This window comes from Empidonax traillii, unplaced genomic scaffold (assembly GCF_003031625.1).
Source record: "Empidonax traillii isolate 1590-97213 ecotype Southwest subspecies unplaced genomic scaffold, ASM303162v1 scaffold62:size2133460, whole genome shotgun sequence".
Classification (NCBI taxonomy): Eukaryota; Metazoa; Chordata; class Aves; order Passeriformes; family Tyrannidae; genus Empidonax; species Empidonax traillii.
In genome coordinates this window covers 242,379-264,205 of record NW_020955255.1, presented here as the reverse complement: position 1 = coordinate 264,205, position 21,827 = coordinate 242,379, and the positions used below count along the sequence as shown (strand labels likewise).

The 21,827-nt window shown below is 40.4% G+C and overlaps 1 protein-coding gene across 1 annotated transcript in view; it reads right to left on the bottom strand.

Annotated features, from left to right (window-relative positions):
- PLPPR5 (phospholipid phosphatase related 5) overlaps positions 1–21,827 on the bottom strand; it is a 151,958-nt gene that overhangs the window by 16,780 nt on the left and 113,351 nt on the right. The window lies entirely within an intron of this gene.

Below are 21,827 nucleotides of genomic sequence, written 5' to 3'. Positions count from 1 at the left end.
AGCACAACAGCCATTTCCAAATAAGCATCCTAGACTATAAATTACTCTGTTAATGTTCCCTCTGTTCCTCAAGGGAACCTCCTTGTACAAGCCCCTCCCTTGAATCTCCAGCTTTCAGCTCATTTCTACACCTTATAAACAGGTGTAGGACTTTCTTGGCTACTTTGGCTTCTCGGTGGAAAAACTGGTGCCAAAGATAAATAGTGGCAACAAATTTTAATAGTAGCATGATTATTTTTTCCAGGCATTTCTATAAGCATTACCTAAATATTGCAATTCCTTAGACTGTCAGCTTTCAAGGCCCAGGTGTGTTTCAGGTTTGTTGATAAAGCACTGAACACAGTTTCTGCTCTGAATTTGGACTCCTACTTGCTTCTACCTCTGCACATGTATTTTTGGTATGTCCTAGGGTGAAAGCTATTTGTGTTTCTAGTAGGAGCAAGCCATTGCAAACTCAGGGCTAGGTCCCAGAAAAATGTTACCTATAAAATGCAGTAAAACTGTTTGCAAAATACTGTCAGATATAAAGTTAGTTCTCAATGGCATTTCTCTTTTGCAAGGAGGCTGCTTTTAATTTAATTGCGAATTAAAAGTTCAATCATTTACTGCTTAGTATTACCAATTTAGGACTAAATGAACATTAAGTGATATAACTGCTGATGAAGTCCCTGACCAAATGGTGAAAGGAGGGGTGGGGGGCAACGTTCCAAAGCATCACAGCTCAGTCTGTATTTATGTCAGTTTTCTCCCTCCTCCTTCCCTTGCTAAGTGCAGAGCACTGACCCTCAGGGTTTGCTTCCCTTGAACAACAAAATGGGAAGTGAAAACAGTGTGCTGTCTGCTGCAGTTTGTGAGAGCTGCCAGCTGTACCTGCGCTCTGCAGACGCTCTGAGAGTGTGTCCAGGTCATCAGGGAGCGAAGGAGAGCGAGAGACAATGTGACCCCAATGGAGCTGTGCTTTGAAGAGGACCAAGAGAAGGTGCTACATTACATACCAAAGCAAACAAGTGCCACTAACTTAGAAGACAGTAAGGAAAACAGATATATTTTTTCTTTCTGAATTTCTAATAAAACCTTGATACTTAGAAATATATATGTAAGGAAGACTACAAAGTAGATAAATTTACTGATTAGTCTGTAAATCATTCACTATAAAGTTGTGACTTTTTGGAATCGTGTAATTTTTTTTCTGTTAGGCTGAGCTGTCACACACTATAGCCAGATTCCCTGGGTGAATGTGTATTTTGTAATTAATTATTACTTATTGTTTTTCTGTCTGACCCCTGGAGTTGGTTTTTATAAACTACAAATTGTCAGAATCTGACTCGCACTCAGTGCTACTGACAGTGGGAAAGATCAGAAGAATTCATTTAACAAATGTAGATGATAAAATAAAATGTCACATTTTATTACATACTTTCGTTCCATCTGTCTGAGCAATTTTAAATGCCAGATTTAAAGAAGTGCCAGCAGGCCATGTCTTTCAGGGATGCTTGCACATGGCTGCACTCGCTTTTAGCATTTCCCTTCTATTAAGAGGATAATTTGGTGGTAAACTCCTAGAAGGGTGCAAGAGCACATGTGTTTGCACTGGGACACTCACCCATGCTCCTGCCCCTGTGCCACCAGCCTGGGGACAGCACTGGGAATCACCACCTCCCAATTCCCTCTCCCTAGCTCACATGCCCCGTATTCATGGCATTGCCCTAGCAGGGAAGCTGCATCATTTTTTCCATGCAGCTTTTGAAGGTCACCACTGCTCACCTCCATGCTGCTTGCTAGCAAGACACTACAAAAATGTGTCTGTTACTGTGGGCTTTTTCTATCTCTCACAGGTTTTTCTCTTGTTTGCCTACCAAATACTGAGGCTTTGGAAAATGTCAGATTATCTTCAAAGTATTTCTGTTTTCATCAGTGAGGCAGAGCAATGGTGGGGGTGGTTAGGTATAAGGTTATGGTGCTTTTTTAGCTTGGGTGAGCAGCTCCCACTGGGCTGCTCCTGTTTTGTTCTGGTCCATGTTGGGGACAGTACCTGCCCTGTCAGCCAAGCCTGTCTGACCAGCCAGACACGCTGGGCCCACCCCATTCTCCTCACCAAAGAGGGAAGTGAACCACATCAGCCCTGAACTCTCTCAAAGACTGTGCATTTCAAAGTTCACTTCAAACTCAAAGCATCTCTGATGCATTTTCTGCTTCAAAAATGCTGTGAAAAAATGAACAGGGGAAAAAAAATTCCCAAAGGAAATAACAGTAGAGGAAAAAAGAATTGGGAAATGGAGCACAAGGAGGTAAAATATATAGAGATCAAAGAGTAGAGAGGAGAAGAGAAAAAAAAGGAGAAAATTAATAAATAAGTAAATGCTACATACTACACACCCAACTCCCGCTGTCTGTGCCTGCTCAGTGGCACTGTGACTCTAATGCACAGAGCTGGCACTGCACAACGAGGAGAGGATTCTTCTCTTTGGTAAAATCTGACTGGCTTCCAAGGGGGACAATGATACTATACAGGCCAATCTGTTACTGCCCCAGTATTAATGTGGGTAAGGTAGGACCTAATGAGCTGCCAGGAGTACCTCTGAGGCTACATCCACCTCATGAAACAGAATTCTCATTCCATTCATCACTCTTTGTCATTGCCGTGGTTTAACCGCAGATGGCAACTAAGCACTTGCTCTGCTTCTTTTAAGGCTCTCTGTTGTTCAGGTGGCTCCTGCTACAGTAATTCCCATAAAATACAACTCACCAGTTTAAAGCTATGTCCATTACAATGTCCACTCCCAGTGCCCGTGGACCAGACCATGACAATGAATTCCTCTCTTTACCCCTGCTCTGGCTTGGACTTATCCACAGACTACAGTCCCTCAGGCTGTATCTGCTCCTGAGGAGCCTTATCTATGAGCTACAGTCTCTTCAGGAGGACACCTGCTGTGGCACAGACTTATCCACAGCCACAGTCACGTAAGTGGCACCTGTTCCAGCACGACCCTATCCATGGGCCACAGAGTCTTCAGGGATACACCTGCTCCAGTGTGACCTTACCCACAGCCACTGTTCCTTTAGAACCTGCCAATATGGCCTCAGCCCTGGCTGCAGTCCCTCCAGGGGTGTTCCTGCTCTGTTGTGGGCTTGTGCACGACCAAACACTTTGAGGTGCTCCAGCATGTGCTCATGCACAGCCACTAACACTTCCAGGTGTACCTGCTACAGCACAAACACGTCCTCCAATCCCTTCAGAGGTGCACCTGCTGTGGCACAGATATAGCCATGGCCACAGACACTTTAGGATGTACCTGCTCTGCTGAGGATCCATCCACAGGTCACACTCCCTTTGACTCGAGTTCACTCTGGAGTTCCAGCCTGTCTGGTACAGCGGCACAGAAACAGCAGTGATGTCTTGTCCAACTGCCAGCCCAGGAGCATCTCCACTGGCGTAATCCAAATGTTCCCAGAGTGAGGTGATCAGCAGCACAGTGGAACAGCCAGTAGCCAAGGCAAAAAGCAGCCACTAATGAGCTCTAGACTCTAATACACAAGTGAGCCCTGTGCAAGCACAGGAGCCTGCCAATTAATAGCCAAATAGCAATAACAGCTATAAATTCCATCTAGCACATTCCAATCAAACCTGCTGTTATTCCATGAAAATTTAAATTGCATTTTGAAGTTGAAATTTGCACTAATTTTCAAGTGTTCACAGTATCTTGCTTTTTTCCTTAAAAAGGCATTACTTCGGCTCTTTTTGGGTGCATATGTGGAGTTAAGCAAAGCTGTGAAGGCATGACCAAAGCCATTTTATTCCTCTTGGGCCTAAATTTTCTATATTGAATTAATTAGACTTCCCAGCTAGAAGTTAAACTTTCGTATCTGCTTCTGTGAACTAGCAAACAAGATGGTAAATTGCCTTGGCTGCCTTTGAAGAAACTAATGTATTTTTCAACCTTTCTTTTAAAAGCTGGCTGTACAATGGTAATGGTTAGAGGAGATGATGCCAAGCATTTATCAAGTTAAGGATCATTTAAAAAAATACCAGGAAATACGTACACTAGAGCCAAATATGCCACATACTTTAACAACTATTAAGCACCATTTTGCTGAAAGACACTGAATGTAAAAAAATACTCCATCTTTCTACACTAAACCTTTGCAAAGACCTTAATTTTTTTTTCATGTTTAAACCTTTATCTTGATGTTTGATCCTGTCACATAATACCAGAATCAGGGCCATTTTTTATGAAATAATATAGATTATAAGGGGAGGTAACTCGAGTATTGGGATTTGAATGGGAAAACTTTGCTGACTCCAGGCTACTATTAGTTTTGCACCCTGCCAGTGAGTAAAGTATGGATTAGACTTGCAGAAATACCCCCAACTGTGCTCATGCCTTGGGGAGGATTTAGATCAGACTGATTGTTCCATTAAGCTCCCAATCTGGTGAGAAGTCACACTAGTAATTTGCATCTTCAGAAAAGAATTAGCAGAGCTGGTGCTTTGAAGTTCAATTATCCATGTACATGTTTAAAGCAGAATATTGGAACTGCATTGTGCTGTTTGCACAGCTGCAGAAAGCTAAATACACGGGATGTTTGCAGGTTTGCTACTGAGCTTTCTGTGCAGCCAGGGAAACACAGGGCTATTGGGAAGTCTGCAGAGGAGCTAAAACCATGGACAGGCACTGAAGAGAAGAGAAGCTCTAAAGAAAGTTTATAACTTCATTTGTGGACATTGAGGATAAACTGAAAAGACCACTTAAGTGTTTATACTATGAGGTGCCAGCTGCAGCTCTATAGTTAAGCCTGAATCGAGGTTTGAATTTAAAGCAGGGGTTCAACTTCATTATTTCTGTGGATGATGTAGTTTCCTTTTCTTACCCTGTCTCACAATATGCAGTACTTGCTCTTTGACTACATAATAGATTTCCTACACACTATAAAGTAAATCAAGCAGTTTAGGGTTAAAATTTGTAAAGTACATTCCTTGGGAATTTAGATTTTGTTCAGACTACTTCTAATTTTTTCACATTGTTATTACTGTTAAATAAAAACAGCTGAAAACCACTATGAAAATAATTAATCAGTGTTTATACAATTACTATGATCAACAGCTCATTTGTACTTATAGGGGTTATTTTGTCATCAAAGCTTATGCAGCCTATCATCCCTCCTTGGCAGCACTGCCTTTCATTGTCACAGTTCTCCAGGTTACAGCTTCCATGCTACAGTTCTCCAGCTCAGAGCAGGGCAACAGATATCCTGGCCCATCCCCTGAGGCCCTGTCACGCTGGTGATCTCCTGCCTCCCGGCTGCTCAGGTGTGATTTGCTGCAAGGCTCTGTAAGACCCCCTGCCCAGGCACAGCCCTGCACCTTCCTGGCTGGTAGTTTGGCACTTTAAAGCCTTGTCCTAATGGAGCTGCCTCAGCCCTCCAGGTGGGAGAACCTTGCGCTCCAGCCCAAGCAGTGCCAGCACAAGCTGCAGCTCCCACCTGGTGAGCCCTCAGGCACCACCTTCGGGTCTGGTAGCAAAGAGACCACTCGCAAAAGCATCTGAAAAATGCACTGATATTGGCCTGCTCACCTCACTGAGAGCGATCCCACAGCTGAATGGGGCTTTAGATCATCCATTATTTATTAACAAGATTGGCCCAGGTAAACTGCAGCTCCTGCTGTCTACGCAAGGCACTTGATACTATTTTATGTCATTCATCCTTATGTAACTGACATAATATTATTGCATGGACCACTCACTGCTTGCTGCCACTGTGCCACATGTTGGCTGCTGCTCAGTTTTGCAGAGAACAGGAAGGATTGCTGCAAAGGAGACGGGCATGGCACATAATATTTATCTATGAGTGAGGAAGATATTTTGATATTACTTTTATATTTACTGCTAGTGACTAATCAAAGTTCCAGCTTGGCATCTGAGGACCAGCATTTCTAATTTGCTGGCTGCCTATCTCTTAATCAGATCACCATCTTAACATCAAAGATTCTGCAGCCTGTGGCATTTGTTATAGGAATGTATTTCCTCAAAAACCTAAGAGAAACACACAGATCTGATCACAAGGAAACAAATATATTACAGCTCTCTTGTTATCAAAATTAAATGACTGCCTTTGAACATACTGCTTTTCCTATAGCCAAGACAATTACAAAAGGAAATACAAGTGAGGAAGGTATTTTGAAATGCAGTAAGTAACTAAGAAAATTTCATGTATGAAAATCAAGGGTGTTCTTACAATTTCATGCATTGATGAATCTTGCCAAAAGGAACAGAATTCCTTAAGCTTACAACTGCACATGTAATTATCCACATCAAAATGATAACCCATAGGAATTCAATAGTTTCTCCCAAAACATCATCCTCTTGGATGTTGTGGCAAACTATTTGTTATAAAATAAATAAGCTTAAAATGTTACAATCAGATCTGCTCAGTTCACAGTGTGTTCAGATAGCTGTGCCTTCTCAAATGAAAAACCCCAGTGAAAGAGATAACAATATTTATTTTATCAAAATACTACTGATCCTCAAAGAACTAAGATTGAGGATAATCAGATTTACTGCAGTTTATTACTTTTCACGCATGAATTATTGGAATAGAATCAAATCCTGGTGCAGTCAAACCCCTGAGTACACTGCAGATCAATATAAAAATCGATCCAGTTTTACAACAGCACTTTTGGAGTGTAAATGTCTTCCTTTTGGAGTGTAAATGTTATTCAACTTAAACTAAACCACTCACAAAATTTTAACGTTATAGCTGATTTCTGGCAACTGCCAGACACCTCTAGCCTGAGACCACACATCCACTAACTGCACCACAGTCTAGATACACTGCTTTTCAATTATTCATATTATCATAATCTACAGAATCATTTTTACTGTCTCTCTGTATTTAGCACTGCAATAAATAATGTCTTTTCACCGTATTATAATTTCTTTAATATTCCATGCTGCTCCCACCACTATTGAAAAAAATAGTTTTCTATAGTTTTCAATATTAGAAGGAATTCTGTCTAGCAAAGAAAACAAAGTGTAAGAAATAGCAATTCACTACACTACACCTTGTCAGGATTCATGTTATTTTCCTTAGTTGTTTATGATCCACACACTATTTTCTGGCTACGCAAATCACATTTGCCAAACTTGCAATATTATTATCCTGTTACAAGGAACTTCGGTTTGTATTTTATTACCAACCAAAACCACTTTGACAAAGCAACTCAAAACCACAGATCTGTTTCAATAAAATGTTTGTATATTTAGTCTGGCAGAAAGGGGAAACAATGCCACCTCCCTGATTTGCTCACTTCCAATCTGAACAGTTTAAACTGTAAATACTGTTTAACACCAAAATAAGACCCTAGTGAGAAAAGCCTCAGAGAACAAAGACTTTTGCCCCAAAATACGCACAACAGGGAGTGACAGCTATAAAGTGCCCAGTTCCAAGTTCAGAAATTAAAAGGGTGAACCTCAACTTGCAATTCCATCAGAAACTTTTCTGAACCATCCTTATTCCCAACAGAAGGTGATTTCTGCAATACAGTATTTTGTCTAATGAACATTGTAGGGGCCACAATTCCTACTGCAACAATAACTTCTCCTTCAGAAGTGCCAGTGTCAGGACTGCTCCAAGCCCCCAGGAGCAGCTGGAGGGTGTTCACTGAATGGCAGACACCCCCTGCACTGCTGTGGCAGGACAAGGGGACAGCCGGATGGGTGACAGCTTGAGTCATGGCCCACGTCTGCTTCCAAACACAGCAGGAGCAAAGAGGAGGCAGAAGAAATCACCAGAGTAGAAAAATTAGCACTCAGAAGCCCAAAATGACCTTCAGAGAAGAAGATAACCCTGAGATTAGTTCAGCTGGTTAGAGCACAGTGCTAATGACACCAAGGTCACAGGTTTGATCCCTGTATGGCCGTTCACTTAAGAGTTGATTTGGACTTGAAGTTTCTTGTGGGTCCCTTCCAGCTCAGAATATTCTGTGAAATAAGTCTGTTGTAACACCCACATGCATAGAGGGTGCACTGTGGACATGGAAATGGTTATGAACAGTACACAGTACTCACAAATGTCAGCAATAACCATTAAAATAAATACTCAGTAATATGTTGGAAATAGCTGGAAAAAGTGCATGATTGAGTAAGGATAATTTCCCCATATCAATTCTAGCACATAAAGCTCTTTCTACTCCCAATACCCTTAAATTGTTTCTTAACTCCTGAAGAAGAAAAGGAAAAAATAAATAAATAATTTTTAAAATTATTCACTTGGCAGCAATCTGGTACCAGAGAGAATCTATTGACACTGAACCAACAAAAGCAAAACCTCCACATGCTCTGTTTGGTTGCTCACCCACCAGACTGTTTCAGGCAGGTGATGTGTGGAGGAAAATTATATAGTTTAATTGGATATTATTATCTATAAACTACTAGGTAGGCCCTGAGGTGTAACCTGTAAAAGAAAAAAGCATCTGCAGCAAAGAGCATGATGAACATAATTCTTTGCTTATTTACTACTTAGAAGTATTTTAAATCTTGTTTTTGTTTCTCAGTCATCTCAGTCTGCAAATGTACAATGCACCATTGTAACAGCTGCAGATGATATCAGAGGAGATGAACTGCAAGTACGCTCTGCAGCACTGAACTGAATCATTGATGAGCGCTGGAGAACTGTTCTTCCCTCATTTGAAATATGTACACATTGCCAAATAAAATTAAAATATCATGTATTATTAATATTGTATTACAACACAGTGGGTAGGTTGCAGAAAATTCAGAAAATGATAACCACAAAAACTCTGAAGTTCAAATATGTTAACAAAGTTTGTGGAGTTTAACTTGTTACCTGAAAAAATTACAAAAATTATATATAGATATAGGATCTACCCTTAATCTCAGAAGGAATTTCATTATATTAATTGCTTTACACAAGAAGCTCAGCTTTTGTATGACTTTTTTTTTTTTTTTTTGTGGTTTAACCATTGTAGGCTTATCTGAATTAAATTAAATGTTGTTTGGAAAAAGAAGCATAAATCATCACAAACACATTAGAAATTATTTTTAATAAAAGCCTGCTAGGCTCTATGAATGAATGGTGGTAAACACTGTAAAATTTCATTCTAAAATGAACTCTTGAACATCAGAGAAACATTCTCATGCTTAAATGCAAGCACACAGATTTTTCTCTAACATGGGAGCATTATTCTGCAATGAAATGATGGAAATGTCATAATATATGGATGGAAATTATGGAAATGCCATAATTGTGTCATAAAGACAATTTGGTAATTTTTTTCCATTAACAGAGTGCAGGCACAAAGATAAACTTATTACAGCAGAACCATTGGTGTTTTCTCAGTTAATACTTGAGAGCGTTTTCATTTCAAAATTGTTTATTCTGTTGTTTGCAACTTCATAAATTTGCCCTGGACCAAAACATACTTCTCAAGGATCTCAAAAAGAGGTAGGGACCTCATTTAACAAATTACATTTAAGCATGTATTTTAAAAATAGTGGAAAACATTTTCCATGACTGAATCATGACAGCATGTGACAACCACTTGGGACGCACTGGAAACTGATAGAGTGGTCAAAATCCACAGAGCAGGTTAAATATCAACTTTTCAGTAGCATCACAAGACTTAGCAATCTGGCCCTGAAAAATCAGCATCCCTGCCTGTAGGAGCTTTATTTTATCATTAAGAGAAACAACTGGCACTGGGAAAATGTGAATGATCATCCATGCTGTCATGTATGAGCAATCAAGGCACAAAAGGTTCTCCATCCTCTGAAGGGTCAACCACCTGCCAGTAATTCCTATCAGATGCCTGCTCACTAGCTGTGGTGTAAGTCACAGGCTTTTGCTTTCTAGTGACTTGCCCAGGTTTCCACAGGTGTAAAACCCCCAAAACCTCCAACCATCAGTCTACCTGCCAAAAAACAACTCAGCTCTCTAAACTTTCTCTTTTCTCTACCCTCCTCCTTCCAAAAGATACTTCTCTAAACTTGTAGCCTCAAGTCAACATCAGAGATATTGGCAAATTAAGCCTTGTGTTGTTTTCTTTCTGGGGCAGAAATGTTCCTACAATACATGTGCTAAGTGCATGATGGCTGTATGCTGCAGAACCAGGTTTCCCAGCTCTTTCCTGCTGTCCTGTAAGCGTGGGAAATCTCTTAATACACACTAGAATTGAAATGAAGATTTCTTTGCTTCAGAAGCAATCTTCCAATATGAAACTTAATAGTTTTTAAAAATCCGCAAACTATGATTTCAAGAAAGGGCTCTTCAGAACCCATAATCTGTCACTTAAATTCTGAAATGAATAGCAGAGATTGTGCTTTTCATAGGCAGAGAAAATCTGCTGAACTCCCACTGCAAACTAAAGCATTTGACATTTTATTTCTACAAATTTCTACAGCAAATCCCTCAGCTATGGTATATAAGCACCTTTTCTTGGCCCAAAGAAATAGCCTCCTGCAGAGGCTATTTTATGGCTTGACAGGAGCTGGCTGGGCAGCCTCGGCACGGCGACCAGCACGAACACCTCAGCAGGAAGAAGCAAGGCCACTCCATTAGGGAGAGCACTTCTTGCCATGTCTGTCCTCAGAGCACATGCTGGAAGGGGAATTCAAGGCCTGCCTTTTCCACCAGCCTTCTGAAGTGAGATATAATCTCTGCTTTCACACTTTCATTCCTGGGAATCTTTCCAGGCTAATCTGTTCTGCACGGACTGTTTGGGCCGCCTCTGCCCCCACTAAGTAAGTGATGAGGCACTCATTGCTTTCAGTTCCTGCTGGCTGTGTCCAATGAGCTCATCAAGAGCTTGAGACAAATCCAAAACCTCAAGCTGAGCTCCTCAGCATGTTTGGAAGCCCTTCACTGTGTCTGTCCCACAGTAATGTATTTTCATAGCTCAGTACCCTATACAATCATATTTCTCTGCATAAAGCAAAAAAATGAAGCTTTTCAAGCTGACCCTTGTAGGATCATCCCAGCATCAGCTCTTAACTGCCAGCACATTAAGCTCAAATCCAAGTGTTTAGCCTAATATTAGACTGCTTCATCCAGACATAAGCACATTCATGTAGACGTGGGCAGTAAATACCTTTGAAAAAAATACAAACATTTGAAAGTTAAAATGCACTTGAAAACTTCGGCCCAAAGACAGCAAAAAGTAAACTTGCTATGAACAGTTTGGAAAAGCCCAAGTCAGCTGTAGCTGTAGCTGGCTCTACAAAGCCAGCTCTACTAGCATCTGTTCAGGCCTAAATACAAGTTTACAGTAATCAAAAGGAGATCTATCAGTACAAAAATAGCTATCAAATACACTTAAACACTTTTAGAAGTAACACAACTTATTATAAGCACTTAGAGTACTTCGAGTTTACAAAATAATAAAGAACAACTCTGTAAAAAATGTAAATCAGAACGTGATTTCTCTACGAAGAACGACTTCCAAAGCACAGGCTACTCATTCTTATGTGTAGTGCTTTCCAGACTGAATGTCCTGCTTAAAACATACTTTCTATATTTCCAGCTCTGTATTCCCCATCTATCCCCTTGTTCTTTCACATTTTATAACAATATATTTCATGTATTTATCTCACTATTCTTAATTCTATTTTATACAGTAAAAGACAGATACCAAGGTATGAGAAATCTCTGCAACAGACTTCAGCCAAACCCTGAAAGGCATAGCTAAGTAGGCTACAGATTATGGAAATACGAAACCTAGTAAACTACTACATGCCTTTCAAAATGAATTTATGGCTCTTCTCGCCCACAGATGGAGCTTTCCTTGCAGTATTTTTCCTTACAATTCTCCTTCATGCTTCATGGAAGTGCTTCCAGACAGGGTAAACATGAGGCAAATTTCACGCTCAAAAAACAGTCTAGACGCACTTTTATGCATCCATCATCCTCGTGCAAGTTTTCTAAGGACCTTGACAGCAATATCCCCTGAGCCAGTGAGGCCCACCATCCAGCACTGTGTTGCTGGCTATTGTTTGCCTGGCCCCAGCCTGCCTTTTCAACCACTACCGTTTTTGTCCAGTGACTACCTTGGATTGGCTCTTTTAGTGGTGCACAGCTATACCAAACTGAAGAACAGGAAGTAAAAACTTTATCAGTCGGCACTGAGTAAATTAAGCCAAGCAGAATATACTTGGAGGTTAGCCAGAATACAAAATGTACTACAGATCTCATCCAAATGGCTAAGATCTGGGATGACAACTCAGGCTAAACTCCATTTAGAAAAGGAAACAAGACAGCTACAAACTTACATCTGCAACTAAGGTGACCTTTAAAATAAAAATTTTGAAGAATAGGGGAAGAGAAAGATGGACTCAGATCTTCTTTTTGCTGTTGCCTGCAATGTCCTACTTCTTTGATACTAGCTGAGACATGAAGACCAGGAGAACAGAGAAACAGAAATGAGCAGTGCTCACTTCTAACAGCTTATTCTTTCTGCTGAAAAGAGTAAGTTTCCAGAGAAGTAGGTTCCCCAAGGCAATAAGCAGTCTTTAATTACAGTCAGGGAGTCCAGACAAGGGACGAGGTCCTTTGCTACCAAAAATAATGCATAAGAATCAAATTGGCTGTTTTGGCTGAAAAACAAGTCGAACAGCAGTGTGTTCTCATTACCTGGGTGACCACATTGGTCAATATCCAGTATTTGGTCAAAAACCAAAATCACCTGCTGTTTTTATACATCTGTTAAAGCATTATAATCAAGCATATACTTGGGGGTTTTATTTCAATTGTTTTAGGATTGTGTTAGGTGAAGAAATTGAAAGTCAGGAAAAGGAAAAAAACTATTAAATTGTATTTTCGTTTTGAGGAAGTAAAGCTTTATGTGTTTCCTCTATGTTCAGTCTTTTCCCTAAAAGTACCAGTAAATCAACATAAAGGAGAAATGCATTATTTTTTAACATTTCAAGAAAATTTAATGTGCATTCTATAATTTTACTGCCTGCCATGAATGCTCAGTGGTTTACTTATGTGCCAACTCAAGCCAAGGTCTTCCACTGGCAGGACCTTGCATCTCCAATTCCCAAGCTTGGATTCATTAGGCTAACTCTCAGGTGAGGTACTAAAAGGTGCAGAACACAACTATTACAGAGAGAAAAGAAATCTCTCAGTTCCTTCAAACCGAACTTTCACTTCTCTGGAGTCTCCCAAGTGCTTCAGAAATATCTGTGGGCTGGGCAGGGGATTAAACCAGGATGAAAAAAAGATCTCTTACCATGATTTTACTTTTAGATACCACAACGAACAGTTGCTTTAATAGATGATAAGTGTGAATCCTCCCATGGCGCCTTACAGAGTCCTGCAAAGCTGAGTACCTTATCTGATAAATGGAGCCTTATGTTGTTACTGAAAATGCACTCACACAGCTGTAGAACTAATTTCCTGATGTTCCCTCACCCTCTGCCTAACAAATCTTCCTCCCAGACCTCTTCAGAAATAAATGAGCAGTGAGAAACATGAGGACTCTGATACCTAAAGTCAAACTGCACGTAAATTGACTGTTTGTCTAGAAGCCTCTCAACTGCTGTAATTAGAAACTGTAATGCTATTAACAACAGTGGAAATTTCTATTGCTCAGTCATAAATTGAGTGATTTGGTTATAATATCTCTTTGTAGGAGCATGAGTATGTAATAAGGGAATCAGTGAATGATGGATTCAGTAGCCATCACTCCCAGCTCCCAAGCTGCTTTTTATCTAGCTGATATCAGCAAGTCCTGGCTGCACACCCATATTCAGCAAAACTCCACTTGATTGCTCATAGTGATCCTGATGAGCTCCATTCAGGAAACAGCAGGTCAGAAAACAAATCCCTGTTACATAAATATAATCTATAAATATAGTCAATTTATACTTTTGTACACTGATCATATACTGCAATTTCCTGCATGGGATGGCGCAGCAAAAGGCTCAGTCTCAGAGAATAAGGCAGAAATCTATTTGCATTTATTTGAGGTTAGACTGTTGCTTCAGTAAAATATTTGGAAAACTGCCTTTTTGGTAGAGGTGTGGTTTTTTTCGTAATTTTTCATCTAATGTGCTTATCATGGTTTAACCGCAGCCATCAAGAGAATACCACAGATCCACCGGCCCTATGGGGAGGTGAATCGGAAAAAGGCAAAAACTGTGGGCTGAGGTAAGAAAACAGTTTAGTAATTAAAATAAAGTAAAAAAATAATAACAACAACAATAACAAGAATAATGGAGACTAAAAAAGAGAGAGAGGACTAAAACCCAAAAAACAGAAGTGATGCACAATACAGTTGCTCACTTGCTGACTGATACCCAGCCCATCCCCAAGCAGCGATCAGCAGCTCTCAGTCAACTCCCCCCAGTTTATATACTGAGCATGACATTCTATGGTGTGGAATATCCCTCTGGCCAGTTCAGGTCAGCTGTCCCAGCTCTGCTCCCTCACAGCTTATTGTGCATCTGCTCAGTGGCAGAGCAGAGGAAACTGAAAAATCCTTGATTTAGAGTAAGAACTTCCCAGCAACATTTAAACCATCAGTGTGTTCCCAACATTATTCTCATATTAAATCCAAAACACGGTACTGTATCAGCTAGTAGGAAAAAAATTAACTCTATCCCAGTTGGATATTCAGCAAGCAACTTTTCTCCTTCAGAATCTTAGTATCTAAATAGCTCTTAAAATCTTTATATAAACTTCACACTCCTTTTTCCTGTTTTCCATGCCTTTCTCCTTTCACAGAAATACCAATTTTAAGTCTTCAGCAGCATACAAGATGCTCGTATATCCTGGCCTGCTCTTTAATATTTACAGGCTGGCTGGAGCATCCTAGTGCCATGTATACTGTTCTAGGTCTGCAAATATTGTGCTCAGCAGTGGGATCCATATGTCTCCTAGACAAATAAAAGTGTCTACAGATGTGGATGACATTTAAAGGTCCCATTTGGGATGAAAGTTCCATCTGATAAGATGACTTGCAGACCCAGACAATTCATACTGCAAAGAATCTACAGTCTAACAGATATAAATCACATCACCCTTGTAGCCAGAAAGCAAATACAGTCATGAACAACATTACTTGTGTTGTGTAACAGAAACAAAGTCAAAGGGACTAACAGTAATAGGAGAGTCAATAAAGGGAGGGAGTAAGACAATGGAAAAGAGTCAATACTGTGTTGATTCCTTGGTAATAACACAGTCAGTTGTACCTGAAGGATGTACATGAAAACAGATGAGGTGACACATGCACTGACAGAGCAGCATGTTGTGGATTTGCACACAGAGGTAGACAACAGAAAATGAAAAACACTGGGGGGTCTCTGTTTCTGGCATTACTCACTCCACCTGGACCCTGCTGACACAGAAACAGAAGTGTATTGGCAAAACAGCAAAATACAGCTGTTATTGTGACAATAGCACTGAATACAAGAGCAAGGCTCCAAAAGGACCACTCTGACACGTGCCTGTGCCAGTTTCCTGAGTCTCATGAGTGTCTGTGCCAGGAGAGCCACAAGGACACTGCTGCCCAGACTGGGACGTCTCTCCTTGCTTCTAGAAAGTCTCACATTTCTCCTTGCCTATACCTCTGCACTGAAACCAGCACTTATGTCCAACAATACAGCATCTGGCAGAACTTCACAGTTCCACCCCTGCCACACAGAGACGAGAGCCAAGGTGTTGAAAAGTGCAAGGCAAAGCTGCCTATTTGTCTATGATAGATTCTAAATCAAATGCTAAACTGCAAATCAACATCAAACAATGAGGGAGATGAAATGCTTAAACACTGCCAAAGTGTTAAACTCAGCAGAGAAGAATGGCATTGTAGGCAAATGGAAAATTTTTGAAGATAGATTAATGTATTCTGCAAAGCTCTTCATGCCATCTGCAAATAAGAGCAATAAAAGACCAAGATGGAAGAGTGAATAAGTTCAAAAAGTAATCAAGAGTAAGAAACTGACAAACGAAAACAAAAGACGTCATCTGTTACAAAGAATGAATGGAAACCACATTATTTCATACTCAAGGAATAAGAAATGGCAAACTGAAAGCCTGTTCTGACAACACACTGTCCTGGAACAGGACTATGCCAGAACATCCTAAGGCTTCTGGGAAACAAAGCTGATGAAACTCACATGGTAATTCCAGTCTCCATCTGGCAAGTGAAAGAACCTTTTCCTGTTCCAGGGCTAACCACTAACTACATGAGCTCGCAGCCTCTTGTAACAACTAAATAAATCTGTGAGGAAGAATGATACCAATATAACAATACAAATATGCAATACTCATCAGCAACTAAGACCATAGCCCAACTTCCCCCAGTGTCCTGTCCTGCTGAAGACATTTGGTGTCCTTTCACCCGAGTAGGAGGGAGCATGGTTGCGTATCTCAGCTCTAGCTACAGAACAGCAGTGGTAGGGGAAGGTACACAAGGTAGCTGAAGACAGTGATGATGACTGGGATTTTCCTGTTCTCTCACATACATCTTTGTTGATTTTTTTTTTTAGTAGCTCCATACAAGACACTTACTTTGGAAAGGGCCATTTGTCATATCTAGAATGCTGCTCCCAAATATCATATGCATTTGAAACAATTAAGAAACATATGGTCCAATTTGCAAATGATAAAATGATATAGGAACAGTGCCCCCGCCTCCTTCCCCTCACCTCCACCTGGAGTTACACAAATCGGAATCAACAAGAGCAGTAACTAGTCCTTCCCTGACCAGTTGTCTTTCCTATTACATTGCAGAAGGTGTGATACAGATAGCTCTGAACATCTTGGGTTTCCAAGTAACTTTTGAATCATCACAAACTTGGGCCACATTTGTGCCCATAAACGTGACTGTCAGACCACAGCCTGTGGGACCTACATTGTCATGAATGATCTGTTTGCTTTCACTGTCTACAAAATCACTACACATTATATCCTTTAAAATTTCACTTGTATTCAGATTATCTCACATTTGTTATAAAATTTTTCCCAACACTTCTTCATTTTTTTTCTGAAACAATGTCATTTTCTGCTCTTGCTCTGCTCCCATTAAAATAATTGGCACCATGCCACATTTTTCTATTTTTATATTCATATCTGCATCTGAAAAAGCAATTTCATGTTGGCAAAAGCCAAAGTCCAGCTCACTTCCTGGTTATTCCCCAATGTGACACAGCAGTATGTAACATCCACTAAGACATACAAATGCCAGAAGCAGAGTGGGAAAGTGAAGACAGACCACAGAGCCATATAACAAAAGGAGCAGGTATACTGAAGGCCAGTGAGGATAAAGAAGTTTGAGTAGCTCCCTTTTGTGTTGACAGGTAGCCTTCTCAGCAATCTTCCTTCCAACTAAAACCACAAACATAGTGAAGTGAGTGGAACACTGGAAAATCAAAACACAGACTTGTGATCAAGCAGATCATAAAGACATCCATAAGAGGCCAAACTCTTGTGGTACTTTCTGCAAGTGCTCAAGACTTGTAGCTAATATTTCTTCCATTGAGCCTGTAGAGGTGACTCTTCCCCTCAAACACAAGAAGCTTTTAGTTTCAGTTTTATAGCAGTATACAGGTAGAAGGGAGTTTACAATCCAAAGTTTCAAAAGAAATTATATCCATGAGAGAGATTTGCTTAACCTTTATATGCAGAGCACCAGATTTCTAAAGAAAAATTTGATTTTATTAATTGTATTAAAATGCAGTATACAGCCTTTTAACTTCAATATGCAGAGAAACCAAGTCATCAGACAGAAAATAAAAAGCAGTAGCATAGCGTCCAATGCCATGGGAGTATCACCTTCTCTTAAGTTGGCAAAGAACTAAAGATCAAACATCCCATGATTACCTGTTCTTCTAAGCAAAATGTTAATCGACTGAAATATACACACTATCAGCAAGCAGCATTCCCATGGGAGACCCAGGATGACAGAATTCTGCCACATCAAGTCTTTACTCACTGGGTTTCTTTCCTGAAAAGATGCAGCACGGGAAATCTCTCACCCTCCAAATGACAATCACAGCTTTGTTTACCCTTTCTATTCCCCCTCTTTTGGGCTGGTGTTCATTGTCTTTGAGAGTGATCCCACAAAATAATCATAATACAAAACTAGTGGCATTCTCTGTTTCTCTCTGGAAGATTATATGCTCCAAGATTACATCCTTATAATGTTTTATCTAAGTTCTTGGGAAAAAAACAAAAGGATATTAATCTCAAAGTTATCTATCACCTTATCCTGACAACATGACAAAGTACTGCCAAAAGGCCAGGGTCTTATCTTCTTCCTGGTGTTTCCTGCTAGGATTAGCTTCAAGTCCCCTGTCTTCAATAAGAGCCAAAGGACATTTTCTTTTGTTTTGCCAAATAAGCACTTTTTTTTCTCATCACATCAGACTTATTTTTAGAATATTTGAATAGCCTATCTTTGTCAGTTGCTACTGTATAAATAGAGGTTGCTAAGGAAAGAACAGTAGCTGCTTTTCCTTAAGCAACAGTAGCAAAAGAGTATGAAACAGCAGATGATTTCTTAGCAGTAACATGAGACTAAGAGCAGCAGTTCTCTTCTACTGCAGTATTTCAAAAACAAAGAAATGCCACTCACTAAAGTATTAATATTTTATGTTAGAAAAATAATGCAAATCTATCTCAAATTGGCATACTTGCTAATGTGTGTAAGAAGGCTTTTCCCCTGCTTCTGAAATTCATGCCCTTCTCATTTTGTAGCTCTAGTTTTAATTTTAAAGTTGTAGACACGTTTACTTCTCTTTTTAGGATTGTTTGCCTACTTCAGAGCAATCCTAGGAATTCACAACTCAAGGATCTCGCATTCAGAACCACATTAAAGACTGTTAGCAAGGTTACAAGTTCCCTGTAGCTGAAGAGAGTATGTATTTAGGTACAACACCGGTATTTAGGGAGAGATTTGTCAGAAAAAGGATTTGGTTTCTTATATTCATTTATTTTGCTCTGACTACTGTCAGATGAGAACACTGGCACAAAGAATTTGGTTTCGTACTGGAGCTTCTACTGAAGCTCCCATCTTAGAGGATGGATTCAGTAATTTCACATTTAGATATTAGCATTGTGCTCATTCTAAATCACTTTCAGAGCAGAAGAGCAGTCCTCTGCACCCAGTGTACTAATAAAGCCACTGGCACGTGCACAATTTAGAGATAGGTGATTAGTTTGCTGATGTGACCACTGCAGGAAGCTGACTGCTGCACACTGTTCTGGCTGTAGTCACTAGGGGAAGATATTTCAAAAGCAGAGCTAGTCTGAGGGAAAAAAAAAGGCTTGGGACTTGTTCACACAGGGGACAACTCAGGATGGTTTATCTGAATTAGCTAGAGATTTACCGAGGATTAGTTAGAATCATATAAAACCTCTGAGGGTATACTTTTGTTCAGAATTATATTGTCCTAATTCAATTAGATTAACCTACTTCCAAATGTTTTACACAGCTAGTGACAACAAACCAGACTAGAAGGCACATAAGGGTATCTAAAATGGTCTGTGCATGAACAGAGCCATGCTCCCCTTATGCCATGTGAATATCACATCTCACAGCAAAATGTAGTATCAAAAGCTGACAACTGAAACGGAAGAAATTGAGTTCAAGGACATGATAGGCAGAGAATTAGATGTCATCATCATCTTCAGAAAAACTGCAGTTATAGCCCAGGCACTAGCCAGTTCTAGTGCTTCCAGCTAGAATGATCATCAAACGTGCCTGGATCGTGATATCATTTCAGGCAAGTGGAAGCTCAGCATCTTTGAAGCCTTAATGACAGCTAGCTTACCACCAACTTGTCTGGGAAAGCATTCAGCAGACATAGGGGACAAGTTTCATTTATGATATGCTGCTCTTCTTATGATTTTTTAAAGAGAAAGAACAAGGTCCAGTACTGAGCAGGGAACCAAGTACCTAATCCTCCGCGTTGGAAGTGTACTAGGGCTTCATGATGAGGCAGCTTAGTATCAATAGCAAGCCCACTAGAGTCATACCTTGGCATGGCACCTTGGTGAGTGATGAGGAAACCACCAAGCTTATCACAGTCACACCAGGGCTTCCGATTCCCATTCTGGCAGGGATATTTCTGGAGTGTTCATAGTGTCTTCTTCCCCAAACAACAGGCCAAACCTGGAAACTCTAAGAAGCTTTTCCAGTCATCCTCACATAGGAAAGAATGACAAAAAGGCAACACTGTGTTTTAGTGGAAAGTCCCTAGTGGCCAACAGGAAATGTAAAGCTTTCACACCCTAGGCATGCAGCACAAGTTCAAGTGGGCAGAGAGACTGTAAAAATTTCCTTTACTTTCCCTTGTGGAAGCCCCTGAAAACCAAAAGGCCTAGAAAGTGGAGGAGAAGACCAAAAGCTGGAACCATACTTGGTCCTCATTTACCTTTCCATTTGTCCAAGTGAGGAGTGGGCAGCTGCTGGCTCCAGCTGCGGTCGTGCTTGTAGTACACTCCGGGGTGAGGACGTGGCATCTTGCCTGATCTGTCCAGCATCTCAAAGGTGCTTGAGGGGAGAACAAAAGTGTTCATGCTGGTGTACAGCAGGAAAATCCGGTGTGTTGGGATTGAGTCAGCTGTCAGAGGCAGAGATGGGTAAAAATGCTTTTGATGTGCTTGGAGGGACGTGCTGCAGGGCTGAGAGGTCTGGAGGTCTGCTCGCTTTTCTGCCTGCAAATGCTCCTGAGTGTCCCCAAGGCCAAAGCTGTGCAGATGGCCAGCGATGTATTAGATCAAAACAGACCCAGTTTATCTGCTCCTAAAATGTAATGCACTCTGCTTTCTGATGGCAAGCCTCAGAAATACCAGAATTAGACTTCAGAAGAGTATAAAAAGCTCCCTGCTAACATAATGTGCAAATGGACTGTCGCACTTACTGTGATCTTGGGCAGCAAAAAAAATTAGAAGGCAACAGCAAACAGCAAAGAAAATTTCAGCTGAAAAATACCAACATTATCTTCTTTTAATACATAGTGTTAAAATGAACATTTTTAAAAGCTGAAGAGATATGAGCCCAGGTGCTATTGCCGTATGTCTTATGTAGTTCATGATTATTAACGAACAGCAGAATACATATAAAAGAGTCTAGAATGGTATGGATATGAGCCCAGTTGGTGTCCCCATATGCCTTAGAAATTCCATTTTTAGGAACACAGCAGCATATAGCATTAGAGATGCTTCTTAAACATCTCATTTATAAATAGAGCAGAGCTGTTTCACTGAAGTACAGACAGAAAAGGTCCACAAGAATAATAAAATCAGCTGCATTCAAAACCAATCAAATGGTTCAACCACCCCATTTCCAGTAGGAACCACTCAGCACCAGAATATTCCCTGAATGAGGAATGATGCTTGTTTGTCATAGGCTCATCACAGGGATTTTTTTAAAAGGAACCACCAAAAAGACATTTTAGTCAGAAAATGCCAACTTACTTTTGTTTTCGCACAATGTTCCTCCTGAAAGGTTTTTCGTGTCCAGAATGGAAGAGGGAAGGCCCAAGCTTCAGGACAGTGGAGAGTTACAGCTGTGAGTGAGCAAATGAGTGAGCCACTTGTGAAAATCAATCAAAGTAGAGTCTGGAGCTTGGCTGGTCCACATCCTGGGGAGACTCCTTCACCAGCAGGCTGCGGACTCTGCAATACAGCTCCGCCTCTCATGCTTTTCAATTTCACCAGAACCACCTCTAAGGGAAGGCAGTCAACTGTGAGGATTCCTGGCTAATTGTGAAAATATATCACCAAATGCACTTGACAAAAAAATCAAACTTTCATTGTATGTACACTATCAACCAAAATATATCTAAAGCAAATATCTAAAAAACATA